Source organism: Humulus lupulus, chromosome 1 (assembly GCF_963169125.1).
Source record: "Humulus lupulus chromosome 1, drHumLupu1.1, whole genome shotgun sequence".
NCBI lineage: Eukaryota > Viridiplantae > Streptophyta > Magnoliopsida > Rosales > Cannabaceae > Humulus > Humulus lupulus.
The window spans coordinates 253,395,573-253,411,507 of NC_084793.1; positions in this window are offsets into that span (position 1 = coordinate 253,395,573).

Genomic DNA, 15,935 nt, shown 5'->3' on the forward strand with positions numbered 1-15,935 from the left:
TTACAATGTGTGTCCTAGCCCTATTTATCAGCATCTAGGACAATTAAGCTCATTAATTGGATTTGATTACAATTATCCTCTCTTAATGAGGGTTGTTATTACATAAATGGACATTCTGTATTAACTAAGATCGTGGGCCCCAGAATATCTCGTGTGGGCCCAGTACAAGGAGTCTTAGCCCATTGCTTTATTAGGGAAAATGCCACTGACAGTGTCAGGGTGGTAGTTGCACATGTCAGGCGGCGTTGTGAGACATCCTCTTTGCCACTTGTACGGGATTGACACCATGATCTCTAAGATAATTGGGTGTGATAAAGTTGTTTGTGGTCTAGGACGTCCCTTTGTCTGAGACCTGGCAACTGCCCTCCTGGTCCGAAGAAGGGTTCTCGCGTGCTCGGGGGAGGTGATCATGGAGGAAGTGATCTCGTTGTAAGACTTGGAGCACTACTCTTTGACAAGGTTCTCAGAAGGGAATGCCCTTGGAGGATGTACTCCTCCGGTGGTGGTAAGCAATGGTAAAAACTGGACTCAGATCACTCTTCCGCGGAGTCAATCACTCTTTAATTATGGCACTTGTCAATTGGTGAAAACACGGACAATATTTGCCCCCAAGTCTGCACTCATCTTCATGGACAGTGGAGACTTAATAAAAAAGGTAGGTGCCACCTGTTGGCTCCCCAATACTGGGTCCACCAATTGATTCCATTTAAAAAAGGTAGGTGCTACGTTTTCGAGTACGTTCTTTGCCTCGATTTTTGCGACCATCAGATAATGCTTGAGTACCTACTCCCTAGGTGATCAATTGTTGAGGAGCAAGTTACTTTTTATCCACGTTTTGAGGTTTTGAATTTAAACACTACCCCCTTACCCATTTCCTTCACTTTGTCATTTGCACCCAAAACTTTTCGACTTCCAGAGAGCTAAAACCCTCCATTCTCAGAGAAGCCATTCAAAAAACTTCCATTTTCTCTTCGTTGAATCTAGATAATTGGAGGGAGTATAGATACTTCTGGCTTACTCGAAGATGATGCGTTCACGTGTACCGATTTCTCCATTTCTGTTTTTTGTTCTTGATTTTCTGGGTAAGTTTTGGGTTTTGGTTTCTATTTTGGGGATAATGAACATGTGAGGAATGTAGGTCGCTTTCCTCTTTTTGTGTTCTTTTAGACTCATTTTGGTGTCAAAACCGACTGTAAGTGGCCTTTTTCACACTTTTATCGAAAACACAATTTCTGATAAATTTCTAGATTCTAGCCATTATGTGGCCATGTTATTTATCCCCGATGGTGTTTCTGGAGACATCTTGATCCTCCGAGAACACTCATTTTCTAGAAAATTTTCCTTCTTTTTTCGATCCTCGAGCATTTGTCTTAGGGTATTCTCATGTTCTGGTCATTTTCCTTTCGGTTAGGATACTAACTGCTTGGTTTTGTTTCAGATGTCCGAGGAGCTCAGGGAACTGCATCAACACGGTTTTTGCGGGTTTGACCAAGAAATTCAGAACATGGCCTGAGAACAAGGACGAGATCTCAAGGATGTTCGAGTAGATGATCGCTTGGTTGTGGTGGAGGTTGCTCTAGTGGCGGAGAGGCCATTGGCGGTAGCAGCACAATCCTTGGTGCGCACCTTGACTGAGGCAGAGGTCAACATGGGTCCCATCCAAAATGAGTTGGGCGGGTACAAGGCCTCATGATTTGAGGTGGAGCATATTTTGACCAAGTTGAAAAACTTGGATGCCTTGGTCATCATCAAATCCCACTATGGGATTCACAATGATGGATACTTCATTCATCTTTGTTAGAAATCAGAGAGGTCTCATCGGAGCGTCCATGGATTCGGAGCCTGGAGCCAGTCCCACCTCCAAGTGGGAGCAACTTTCCCGCTCCACCAATATTTTGTTATTTTTTTGAAGTACGTGGGGATTGCCCCTTTCCAACTCACTCCAAATGGCTACAGGGTCCTCTTAGGCCTGTACGTCTTGTATAACCGATATTAATGGCCATAACCCTCTTCGACAGAGATCTTGTATTTCTATATCTTCTGAGCTTGTCCCAAGAAGAAATGATGTGATTTGGATGGGTTTTACACCCTGATGAAGTACTCCCGGATCACTTACAAGGCCCCTCATCAAAACGAGAGCCACGATCAAGAGTTCAAGGACCACTTCTTCTTTACCACTGACTTCCCTCTCCAGGACAACTCGACCTTACTCCTAGATTTTGCCAGGGTTGGTAAGTCTTCTCGTCACTTTCTAAGAACATATTGTCGATTCTCGGACATTCTTTAGACTTAGTAGTTTCCTTTACGTCATTTTAAGCCCCTTTTCCCTCACCATGTTCATCCTTGCCTACCATGATCGTCTGCAGGCCATGAGGGATTTCCTAGACGTGGAGCTGGAACTGAGCCAGCTGGTGACTATGGAGAACCTGGTCTATGTGGGAATTCTCTGGGACGGGGAGCGTATTGGGAACCTGGATCTTACCAGGTTCCAAAACTCCTCCAGGACTTGATCGCTTACCTTGATTCACATTGAGCAGATAGACACGTTGGCCAGGGCCGAATACAACCTGCTGATTACGCCCAAACTTGTCTTCACAAAGCGGTCAATTGTAGTGTAAAATTGGCGGTCGTATCCATGAGGAGATGTCTAAAATAAGCTCTAAACGTAGCAAACAATTAGTTTAGAAATAAGTGAAAATAAACACAAGAGAATGGAAAACAACTTTTGTGAGAAATTGTAGAGACAAATTAATATGAGATGAGAAAATCAATAATAAAAAAAATGGCAGGTTTCGAGAATACAATCCATGCTTCATTCACTTATTTGGGTTTTATTCAATGAAAACAAATAAGATTATAAATTACGTAAGAACGACAATGTACTCTCAGGCGATAATGCAGTATGTTGACGCGGTTTTTCGCCAACAGTGTATTACGAAATTTAGCTGGAATGAACTAGTGCTTAAGGATAAACCATAATGAGAATAATTACTCTTTAAAGTAATTATAATGATATAGTAAGAATACCCGTTCCTTTTTACGTGGTTTGGAGGTTAAAATCCCCCTAGTCCATGAGTCAATATTATTGTTGTATCTCTCTTTCTATTTTTACAGAGTATTTGCATTACAGAAAGGATCCCACCTCTTGCACTACCCAGGGTCTTGGTATTTATAGGAGAATGATCTCTAGGTAGGTGTTGGGGTCATCCCGTGATCTCTTGATTCCTCACATCATCTCTGTGACATTAATGATTAATATCTAAATTTTATATTGAAGTGTGGTATAATCAATAGGTAAAATGGATAATGGGCCGCATGGCCTAAATCAGGCGTGTGATGTCTGATCATGCACGTTTATATTGCATATCCGGGAATCCGGGAATTCGGGAATAAATAGACATATGATGTCTGTTTTATGCACGCTTATATTGCATAATCAACTTTATAAAGATCCTGGGGCATGTCAGATCTCTGGCTTACCACGAGCTAGCGTACTGCCAGCTCGTGCCTTCCGATGCTATATTCCACAGGTGGTTCTAGGTAGTATGCTCCTTTGAACTCACCAGCTCGAGCTATTTGTCTAGGGAATCGTACCGAATTTCCTCAGATGAAAGGTGAACACGTGGCACATCGATTATAGCTTTTTGCTAGCCCGCTGTACCCGAGCTGCCTCAACAAGGTACGTGCTGATTTTCAGGGCGTACATTTGCCCCCCAAGTCCCTTTTCGTGTTCTATGACGTTACTTCTGACCCTCACGGTAGGGACTTTTAAACTTCCTTTGCGATTATGCAGACCCTGCCCACCATTTGAGTACTGGACACGTGGAACGCCGTGATTGGCGTCTGTTCGGGTTTCAAGGATTGTATTAAATGGCCTGACCACCTTTTTGTCGCCGTTTCATCTTTCGAATCATGACCCTCGTATCTCGCATTAACTTGATCGGACGGTTCTCGTTTCCTTATGCCTTTTACGTACAAATAGGGCTGACAATTTTCAGCACTCATCACCTTTCATTCGAAATTTTCCTTCATTTTCTCTCTTCTGAGCTTCAAAAATTCTTCTTCTTCTCCTTCTTATTAAAATCCCAGAAATCCCCATAATCTCATCACAAAAAACCCTCGGAAACCCAGTCATCAAGGATTTCCCCAGAAGCCCTTCTTCTATTTTTCTTGCAACTTTCGTTTGAAGAACATATTGTAAGTTTCCTGTGTTTTCCGAGACTTGTATGTTACTGTTTTCCATGTGTTTCAATTTTCTTCCTTTTTCTTTGTCATGTGAATATGCACTTTATAGTTACCAACAATAGGCTGCTCCTAAATAACTTTGGTGCATAAGTTTTGATTTTAGGCGTATTGAGTAGATCCTAAAACATGCCTAGGACTGTGATGTTCATAACTAGGTAATTTCTGGGTAAGTTTAGGAAATACTCATTCGGGATATGGAAGACGAGAGGTTTTTAGGGTACAAAACCGGGTAGCTTAGAGGTCACGTTTCTTAGGCAGTTTTTCTTTAAAACCCTTTACCCAAGGCAAGTAGTGGCCTGACTCTACTGACACGCGGATCCCTGAATATCAGGGATTTTTTGGGAAACCTAGGCGCGTAGCATAGGCAATGCGTGACATCATGCGGGCTGATATTGCATCAGCTCGCGTGTTAGGACCCCTGGCCCTTGTTATTTTTCATGTTCAAAAAATTCTACGTCGGCCACTAAAAGCTCCATCATTTTTATTCGATAGGTGAGCTGATGGCACCCAAGAAAGACGCATCCAAGAAGAACGTAGCAGGATCGTCGTCCCAGCAATCTCACAAGGGAAAGGAGGTCGTCCCTGATTCCTCCCTGCCTGAGTACGACCCCGTGGTGGAGAAGGAGGTCGCGGTCGCTCCTGACGCCTTTTTCGAGGCCAAAAAGATTGTCTCGAAGATAACGACCCAAGGAAGGTTCAACAAGATCCTGCTGTCCCATAACATTGAGGCTGGGACGGGGGCTCTCATCGCCCGACCTCCCTACGAGGGGGAGCGGAGCTGTGCACCCCTCCTGGAAGATTTCGCAGCCTGGAGTGATGAACATGTAAAGGGTGGGGCCTTCCTCCCCCTTGACCAATACTTCGCAGACTTCCTCAACTATGTGAGGTTGGCGCCGTTTCAACTTCCACCGAACTCCTATGGTCTACTGGCTGGGCTGAGATATCTCTTCCTAAAGTAGATGTGGGAGGTCCCTACTCCGGCAGATATCCTTTACTTCTTCTACCTCAAAGCCAGGCTGGACCAAAGGGGGCGAGGTGACGGGTTCTACTACTTGACCTGGTTCCCGAACTCGCCTTCGGTCATCGAGCTGCTCAGTCATCCCAACGACTTCAAAGACCAATTTTTCATGTCAAATGGGTTTCGCAATTGCGAATACTATTACTTCAACCGTCCCCGTAAGTTTCCTTCCTATTCTTAACTCGCGAAATTATTATTTTTTATTCTTAGATTTTTCGCGTGTATACTGATTGGAGCATCATCGTGCAACCATTTTTGTGAGGACGGCCAAATCAGTGACCCTTGGTGGTCAATATGATACCCTGGAGGGGCTTCTGCCTAGTGAGAAGGACTACCACCAGCTTGTGTCTGATGACACGATGTTGGCATGCAAATTAGTTTTCGAAGGCTAGAATTTGGCCCTGAGGAGGACGCGGGCTACTTACACAGTAGCTCGTGAGCTGGCACCCATCCCCGAGGGAGGCGCCGCGGTCGTCAATGGTGACGAGCAGGAAGAGGAGCCTGAGGTGCCACTTGTGCGAAAGAGGCAAGCTCCCGAGATCGCTCGGGAACCTGATGTGGACCAAGCTCAATTGGGGGTAGCAGCCGGCCCCTCCGGCCAAGGTAACCCATACCCTTTTCGGGACCTAGATAGGGCAGCCACAGACCTTAGGCTAGTTAGGTTTAACCCAAACCAGCTCGTGCATCGTCACCAAAATGACCATGACCGTAATATAACCTTACTCTAGTGCGTCGATCAATTAGTACTACGTCACGACATGGGCCGCCCTAGGGGCACCGTAGTAGTAGATAACACCTTGTCTTTTAGGTCGGCCTTCTTTGAGGAGTATGGAACCAATCTTAGGTCGTGGCCATCCCTTCTCCAGGGTGTTGTAGCTCCTGGACTTAGACAATATGTAGAGGAGTCCAGTCCTGAGGTAGAACCTGATTCAGAACCTCCCCTAATCCAAAAAGTGGTTGACTTAGACTCTCCTTCCCCTATAGCAATTTCAAGGCTTGAGGTCGTGGAAATAGACTTCTCTAGCTTGGAGGGTAGGATTTTTGTTACTTTATACGCATTTTCTTGGTAAACTGATGAACGTATATGCATGCTTAGCACATTTCCCATTCTTTTTCAGGTGAGGAGATGGCACAACGAGGGAAACCTGACATCCACTTGATGTTCCAGGAGGGGAGATCCAGCGAGGGTCCCCTAGTCAAGAAACTTAGCCCACGTCGAAGAAAATGCCCCCCTCAGCTGTGACTGCTTCCAAATCCCTGGCTAAGGGGAAAGGCTCGGGCTCGGGAGCTCAGCCCGCCGCAGCCTCAGAGAAGAGAGGTCCGGCTGTACCCCTTCCTCGCTTTCCCCCACCTCCTGCTCGAGATCCAGTAGCACCGGTTGGTCCCCCAGCTCCAGTGGTCCCTGCCGCCACTGTCCGCATCCCCGTCAACCCCCAGGATCTGGAGCTGATTCCAGACACTTTTCGGGTGATCGTCTACGAGACGGCGAAGTACTCGGTGGAGCATTTCTACAAGGCCAAGCCCAGCGACCTAAGGGCGATCGAGGATAGGAGCCCGGAGAATGTCATGGAGTCTGCCTTGGGGATTAACCTCACAGTAAGCATTTTCCCTGACCTAACTTTTATTATTTTTCCCTGGTATGTGCCTAACTGTTTCTTTGCTTTTTGTAGGCGGTCTTGGCTCAACACCGCAGCATATCTCGGGCCAGAGCCAGGAATGTGGAACTCAAAGCCGAGCTCCAAACTGCTCAGACCGCCCTGACTGTGGCCCAAGCTGCTCTCGCCGCCTCTCAACAGAGCGAACAGGGCACCAAAGCTGCTTTGGAAGCGGCCCAAGCGGGTGAACAAGTGGCGAAGGCTGCCTTAACCACTACTCTAGAAGGCGAGCAGGCAGTGAAGGCTACCTCGGTAGCCCTTTAGGCCGAGCTCGAGGGGGCCAAGGCCAAACAGCTGGAGGTCGAGGCGGCCATCCAGGAGAAGAAGAGAGCATCAACATCCTCCATGGAGAGCATGTTGTACCACTGCTGGGCCTTCAATCAGGATGGAAACTTCTCCTTCATGGCTTCCGACGTGTGGGGGCACTACCTTGAGAAGTTCAAGGCTTGGCTACAACAGGAGCTTCCATCTGAGACCGGGGAGGCCTCTGTCACTGGCGAGCAGGAGACCGAGGAGGTGACGTCCTCAGAGCAACCTGGGGGGTCTTATATTTTTTTGTTTTTACTTATGTATATCTCCTTTGTAAATGCTAAGCACGAGGTTATTCATCTCGAGACAAATCTTTTTTTTATACATTAATTTTAGTTATCTAAGTTTTAATTATTCTTCGATCTCTTTCTCATGCTTTATGATGTGCTCGGTAGAAACTTAGTTCGCGTTAGTTTTATTGACACCTTGCATTTTTTAGAAAAAAATTGGTTAATCAATTTAGCCAACTTCTAAGTTTCAGAACCTGGTCATGCCCAAGATATTTAATTAACAACTTAGTTCGCATTAGTTTGATTGACGCCTCACGTTTTTTAGAAATACAATGTTAATCAATTTAACCAACTTCTAAGTTTCGGAACCTGGTCATGTCTAGGATATTTAATTAACAACTTAGTTCGCGTTAGTTTGATTGACACCTCGCGTATTTTAGAAAAACACCGGTTAATCACTTCTAAGTTTCAGAACCTAGTCGTGTCCAGGATATTTAATTAACAACTTAGTTCGCGTTAGTTTGATTGACACCTCGCGTTTTTTTAGAAAAACACTGGTTAATCAATTTAACCAACTTCTCAGTTTCGGAACCTGGTCGTGTCCAGGATATTTAATTAACAACTTAGTTTGCGTTATTTTGATTGACGCCTCACATTTTTTAGAAAAATGCTGTTAATCAATTTAACCAACTTCTAAGTTTCGGAACCTGGTCATGTTCAGGATATTTAATTAACAACTTAGTCCACGTTAGTTTGATTGACACCTTGCATTTTTTAGAAAAACACTGGTTAATCAATTTAACCAACTTCTAAGTTTCGGAACCTGGTCGTGTCCAGGATATTTAATTAACAACTTAGTTCACGTTAGTTTGATTGACACCTCGCGTTTTTTAGAAAAACACTGGTTAATCAATTTAACCAACTTCTAAGTTTTGGAACCTGGTCGTGTCCAGGATATTTAATTAACAACTTAGTTCGTGTTAGTTTGATTGACACATTGCGTTTTTTAAAAAAACATTGGTTAATCAATTTAACCAACTTCTAAGTTTCGGAACCTGGTCGTGTCCAGGATATTTAATTAACAACTTAGTTCGTGTTAGTTTGATTGACGCCTCACGTTTTTTAGAAAAACACTATTAATCAATTTAACCAACTTCTAAGTTTCGGAACCTGGTCATGTCCAGGATATTTAATTAACAACTTAGTTCGCGTTAGTTTGATTGACACCTCGTGTTTTTTAGAAAAACATTGGTTAATCAATTTAACCAACTTCTAAGTTTCGGAACCTGGTCGTGCCCAGGATATTTAATTAACAACTTAGTTCGCGTTAGTTTGATTGACGCCTCGCGTTTTTTAGAAAAACACTGTTAATTAATTTAACCAACTTCTAAGTTTCGAAACCTGATCATGTCCAGGATATTTAATTAAAAACTTAGTTCGCGTTAGTTTTATTGACACCTCACATTTTTTAGAAAAACACTGGTTAATCAATTTAACCAACTTCTAAGTTTTGGAACTTGGTCCTCGGGTTGTCTGCCCCCCAAGTAATCAGGAAGTGGACTTTCTGGGTTACTTTGAACTAACATGCATATGAAACCGTACAAAGATACAAATATACCATAAACCCACCTATTTTTTTATATATATATTTCTAAAATTAAATGGCATTTATATTCAAGCCTTACATAGATAGGTGGTTTTATCACTGATAATACTTTTTCAAATGAATAGAATTCCAGGTACGTGGTACCGTTTCTCCACTAAGTCGGGCCAATTTAAAAGTACCTTCTTGTACAATTTCGACTATCTGATAGGGCCCTTCCCAACTCGGGCCTAAGACACCGTCTTTGGGGTCCTTGCCTGCTAAAAATACCCTTCGGAGTACCAGGTCTCCTAAACCAAAGACACGCTTTTTGACCTTTGAATTAAAATAATGCGTGATTTTTTTATGATAATGCGCGAGCCGTAGCTGTGAATCTTCTCGTTTCTCATCAATTAGGTCGAGGGATGTGCTGAGTAGTTCGTTGTTCTGCCCTAGGCTAAAGGTCTGGAGCCTATGTGTGGCTACCTTTGCTTCGACAAGGAGGACGACCTCACTTCTAAAAGTTAAGGAGAAAGGGGTATGCCCCGTGGAAGTTCGGTGGGAGGTCCAGTAAGCCCACAGGACCTGGGGGAGCTGCTCGGGCCATACTCCCTTGGCCTCGTCCAACCTCTTTTTAAGGCTTTCCTTGAGGGTTTTGTTTACAGCCTCGACCTGTCCATTGGCCTGCGGGTAGGCCACCAAGGAGAAGCTTTTGATTACGTCGTGCCTTTCACAAAACTTAGTGAAGAGATTGCTATCGAATTGCGTCCCATTGTCTGACACAATCTTTCTTGACAGTCCGAATAGGCAAAAAATATTCTTGACCACGAAGTCGAGGACTCTCTTTGCGGTGATTGTAGCCAGGGTCTCCACCTCCGCCCATTTTGTAAAATAATCGATAGCCACTATTGCATAGCGAACTTAGTGAAGAGATTGATATCGAACTGTGTCCCATTGTCTGACACAATCTTTCTTGGCAGTCCGAATCGACAAAAAATATTCTTGACCATGAAGTTGAGGACTCTCTTTGCAGTGATTGTAGCTAGGGGCTCCGCCTCCGCCCATTTTGTAAAATAATCGATAGCCACTACTACATAGCGAACTCCTCCCTTCCCCATGGGCAAGGCTCCAATTAAATCGATTCCCCATACTGCGAATGGCTAGGGGGATGATATCATTTTTAGCTTGACCGGAGGAGCTCGGGCAATGGTGGCAAACCGCTGGCACTTATCACACTTTTTGACATAGGAGATGGAGTCCTTCAATAGCGTGGGCCAAAAATACCCCTGCCATAATATTTTCAAGGCCAGGCTTTGCCCCCCAGCGTGATCTCCACAGAAGCCTTCATGCACCTCCTGCAAAATAGTTTTGGCTTCCTCTGGCAGAACACACTGTAGTAAAGGCAAGGAGTGGCCATGTCGGTACAACATCCTGTCTATGATTGTGTACCTTGGAGCTTGATAGAGTACTCTCCTTGCGTCTTTCTGCTTGTCAGGAAATTTTCCTATCGTAAGATACTCTATTATGGGAGTCATCCAGGTTGGTCTGATATCGATCATCTCGACCTCCACCAAGCTTTCTGCCACGCTCAGACTTTCTAAGAATTCCACTGGTACTATGCTCAGAGTCTCAGCTTCTCTGGAGGTAGCGAGTCTAGCCAGGGTGTCGGCATTGGCATTCTGCTTGCGAGGAATCTGCTCGACTAAGCTATACTCAAACTCGGATAGCTCCATCTTGACCTTGGCTAGGTAAGCTGCCATTTGGGCCCCTCGAGCTTGATACTTGGTTTACCACGGGCTGGGAATCGCTGTAGCGGTGGACGACCTTGGCCTTCAATTCCTTCGCCACTCTAAGCCCGGCCAAAAGGGCTTCATATTCAGCTTCATTGTTGGACGTCATGAACTCGAACCGTAGCGCGGAGTGGAAACGGTGCCCTTCCGGGGATATTAGGATGATCTCAGCTCCGGACCCATTCTCATTAGATGACCCGTCTACGAAGTTTCTCCATAATTCCCGCACTGGTTCTCTCAAGGGCTCTTCCTGGAATCCAGTGCATTCAGCCATGAAATCAGCCAAGGCTTGGCTTTTTATCGCAGTTCGGGGTACATACAGTATCTCGAACTGGCTAAGCTTAACCGCCCACTTTAACAAATGTCCCGATGTCTCAGGTTTCTGCAGCACCTGCCTTAAAGGCTGATCAGTCATGACATGGATTGAATGGGATTGGAAATATGGCCTAAGTTTCCGGGAAGTCATAATAAGACAGATTGCCATCTTTTCCATTAGAGGATATCGAGATTCTGCTCTAAGAAGTCTCTTGCTTATGTAATATACTGGCTTTTGAACTCGGTCCTCCTCCCGGACCAACACGGCGCTAGCCGTATTTTCGGTCACGGCTATATAGAGGAAAATGTGCTCTCCTGTCGTTGGTTTAGATAACACCGGTGGCTCGGCCAAATGTGTCTTCAGGTTGATGAAAGCCTGCTCGCATTCCTCTGTCCACTCGAACTTTTTGTTCCCCCGAAGCAGGTTGTAGAATGGCAAACGCTTATCGGTGGATTTAGAAATAAACCGATTGAGGGTCGCCACCCTTCCTGTCAAACTTTGGACATCTTTATGCGACCTGGACGAAGGCATCTCTAGCAGCGATCTGATTTTGTCCAGGTTCGCCTCTATCCCCCTGGTGTTGACTATGAATCCCAGGAATTTTCCTGACGCCACTCTGAAAGTACATTTCTGGGGGTTTAGCCTCATATTATACTTCCTTAGAATTCCGAAAAATTCCTTCAGATCGAAGACATGGTTATCGGCAATCTTTGACTTGACTAGCATATCATCAACATATACTTCCATGTTTTTTCCGATCTAATCAGCGAACATTCTGTTAACCAACCTCTGGTAGGTCGCCCCAACGTTTTTCAGCCCAAAGGGCATGACTTCATAGCAGTACACATTGGTTGGAGTCATGAAGCTAGTATGTTCTTGGTCCACAGGGTTCATGGCAATCTGGTTATATCCAGAGTATGAATTCATGAAGGACATGAGCTCATGCCCTGCAGTTGCGTCTACCACCTGGTCAATCCTTGGCAAGGGGAAGCAATCCTTGGGATAGGCTTTATTTAGATTGGAGAAATCGATGCAGGTCCGCCATTTTTCATTTGGTTTTGGGACCAGGACAGGGTTGGCGACCCAGATCGGATACTTAGCCTTGTGGATGAAGCCGCACTTCAAAAGCCTAGCTACTTCTTCCTCCAGTGCCTCAGCTCGAGTCGTACCCAGATGCCTTTGTTTCTGGGATTTCACAGGCATGCTTTTGTCCAAATTTAGCATATGCATGATGACACTCGGGCTGACTCCTATCATGTCTTCATGGGACTAAGCGAAAAACGTCTAGGTTTTCTTGTAAAAAACTAATCAGTTCCGCCTTTCTGTCGGCATCAAGATTTTTCCCGAGCTTAACGAACCTCGAAGCATCTTTGGGATCAATGTTTACTTCTTCGAGGTCTTCGATAACCTGGAGCTTGGATCTATCTTCACCCATCCGGGGATCAATGTCCTCACTAGGGCTGATTTCCCTGCAACTGGCCTGCTGAGGTTCTTCCATCCCAAGATTATCTCTGACTTCCTGGGATTCCTCTCCTTGATCCAACACGACCATAGTCTGCTGCCCGAGTTATGATTTTCCCTTCATGGAAATTCTATAGCATTCCCTAGCAGCGAGCTGATCGCCTCAGATAATACATATTCCCGTTGATGAAGGGAATTTCATTAGGAGGTGGTGAACGGAAGTTATAGCTTCGAATGCCATCAGCATGGGCCTACCTAAGATTGCGTTGTACGCGGTCGAACAGTCCACGACCACAAACTCGAGCAGCTTAGAAACAGTTTGTGGTCCTTCGCCCAAGGTTATCACCAACTCGATTGTTCTGATAGCTATCGAACCTTCTCCGAAAAACCCATACAACATCATGGAGGTTGCCTTTAGTTCGACCACAGACAATCCCATTTTCTCCAATGTGGACCTAAATAGCAGGTTCACAAAGCTCCCGTTGTCGACCAAGGTCTACCTAACTCTTCGATTGGCGAGCTGGACGGTTATGACTAGAGGGTCGTTATACGGGAACTGGACATGGCTAGCGTCTTCTTTAGTAAAACTGATCGATTATTTCTAAATTGTTGTTATTTAGAGGAACATTGCTCCGGGACGAACTTTACTCCATTGTGAGACCTCAGCTCATTGACATATCTCTTCTGGGCATTTCTGCTCATACCTACCAGATGAGGTCCTCCAGAGATGGTGGTTATTTCTCCTCCTATTATTGAATGAGGGGTGTCCTGGCTCACCTGGGCTTCGGTCTGATTTGCAGGGGCTTCCGGAGCTGGTTGAACATTTTGCCCAGCGGGCTGATTAAGGATGACTCGATTCCAGGCATACTGAGCTAGGGGCCCAGCCCTGATGAACGTCTCGATCTCATCTCTCAAATGTCTGCAATCATCGGTGTTGTGATCGATGTCGTTGTGGAATCGACAAAATTTTGAAGGGTCTCTCTTTGCCCTTTGATTTTTAAAGGCTCAGGCTTATTCCAGGGGAGGCAGGCAAAGTACGCTAAGAAGATACGCTCCCTGGTATCCGTGATATCGGCGTAAGTCGCATAGATCGGCTTGAATTTCTCCACGGGCTTATTTTTCTTTGAACCACTCTAGCTGCCTTCGCCATTTCCCTTCCTCTTGCTTCCTCCCCCGTGGTTATTTTAGGTAACGGTTTGAGCTGTAGCTGCCACGTCCGTTACCTTTCCAAGGGGCTGGGCAAGGACTTGGCTGGTTCCTATGACCGAAGCTCACGCCTCTTCTAGGTTGATCCATCTCTGAGCCTTGTTTAGGAACTCATCCACTGTGTTAATGCCTTTTCTCTGGATCTCTTTCCACAGGTCACCTATGACAAGGATTCCTGTTCTCATCGCCATAAGCTTGGACCTTTCATCTGCGTCTCTAGCTCGCGCAACGATGTTGGCAAACCTACTTAAGTAAGCTTTCAGAGGCTCCCTAGGCTGCTGCTTTATGTTTGCCAGGGAGTCTGCCTTTATTCGAGCTGCTTAAGAAGCCCGGAATGCCCTCTTGAAGTCAGCAGAGAAGCTCTTCCATGAGCTGATAGAATGCTTCTTGTATTGCTTGAACCATTGCCTGGCTGGTCTGACCAGAGTCGAAGGGAATACTAAGCATCTTAATTTGGGTCCGATGTTATGGGCCTTCATTAGGGTATTGAACATCCCCAAGTGGTCGGACGGATCTCCATCTCCGTCAAACTTTGACAAATAAGGCATCCTAAAACCTAGTGGGTATGGTGTTGCTACGATGTTGGGGGCAAAAAGCTCAAGCTCGTCCCCTGAGTCATACTCATCCTTTTCCTTTTCTGATAGTAGTCTTTTCATCAGTTCCTCCATTTGGGCCAGCCTCTCGAGGGTTGGGTCCTTGGTTCCTTGGGGCTGTTCAACAGCTCCCAATTGACCGTACGCATTTGACGGGTTATTGTCCCTCCAAGCTCAAGCTTGGTTTGGTGGGGCATTCCCGTTGTCACGTACCTCAGAAGGACTTCCCTCGTGGTGAGTGCTGCTGACTCCATCGCGAGTCGGATTGGTCCTTTGTGAGTTTAGGCGATCTCGCAAATCGGTATGTGGATCAACCCGAGGGTTTTGAGTTGAGCTCAGCCGATTCCTCAAATCTGTTCTGGTTTTACCACTTCGACGATTCTTTGTCCAATAACTTCCATTAGAGAAGCTCAGAGCTTGCGTTCGAGGAGGAGGATCTGGAGTGTTCCCGCGTGCTCGTGGGAGATGAGCAGGGGCAGCGGGAGGAGGATTCCTCCTGCTGTTTCTGTAGGCAGGGACGTCCCGAGCAGAACGAGGTGGGGACGGATTCCTGATTGGTGACGGAGGGTGTCTGATTGGTGAAGCAATTCTTGTCCCATCAGGTCAGATCAAACTAGCACGAGGTTGATCTGCTCCACCATTTCTGGCTCCCTGTGCATGGCGATCTAATCGCAGTACAGGGAAGTCGGTTGGGACACGCCGTCATTGCGAGTTTGTCCTTGACTGTCTGTGTGGGTTGCCATGAACATTCGACGATGGCGCTGAACTCGGAGTAAAGGTTCTGACTGATCGGTTAACTCGTGGTGATCCCTGGGAAAGCCACCAGATGGGGTTTCTTGATGATGGGGCGACACGAGAGTAGAACTTGGAGTTGAGGTTCTAACTGATCGACTTGGCCTGTGTCGACTATCCCGGCGAGACTTACGAGTCTCGCCTTGCCTCTTTCCGACGTTAACGTCAGTTATAAGTGGGGGTAGCCGAGCCAATACTTCCTCGATTTGCTTGTTGGCCTTGGCTAGATGGCTCCTCAACTGCATGTTCTCCATCTCTACCGCAGTCAAGTAATTCGGGTTCAGATTCGGCGGTAAAGGTGCTAAACTTCTGGGGTCACCGTGGCCCATCGGTTGTTTTCCCGATCGCTGCTAGATCTCCGGACCTAGTTCGTCAGAAGCAGTGGTATGGTGAGCCTCCTTCCCACCATGCTGATCCGTTTCGTTACTGTGCCTCGAACGAGTGACCACCATGATGAACTTTTCCTTGAATCTTTTTCAATACACTAATTTGCAGCTCTCAATGAAAGCACCAAACTGTTGACGTGGTTTTTCTCCAACAGTGTATTACGAAAATTAGCTGGAATGAACTAGTGCTTAAGGATAAACGTAATGAGAATAATTACTCTTTAAAGTAATTAGAATGATGTAGTAAGAATACTCATTTTTTTTACGTGGTTCGGAGGTTAAAATCCCCCTAGTCCATGAGTCAATATTATTGATGTATCTTTCTTTCTATTTTTACAGAGTATTTGCATTA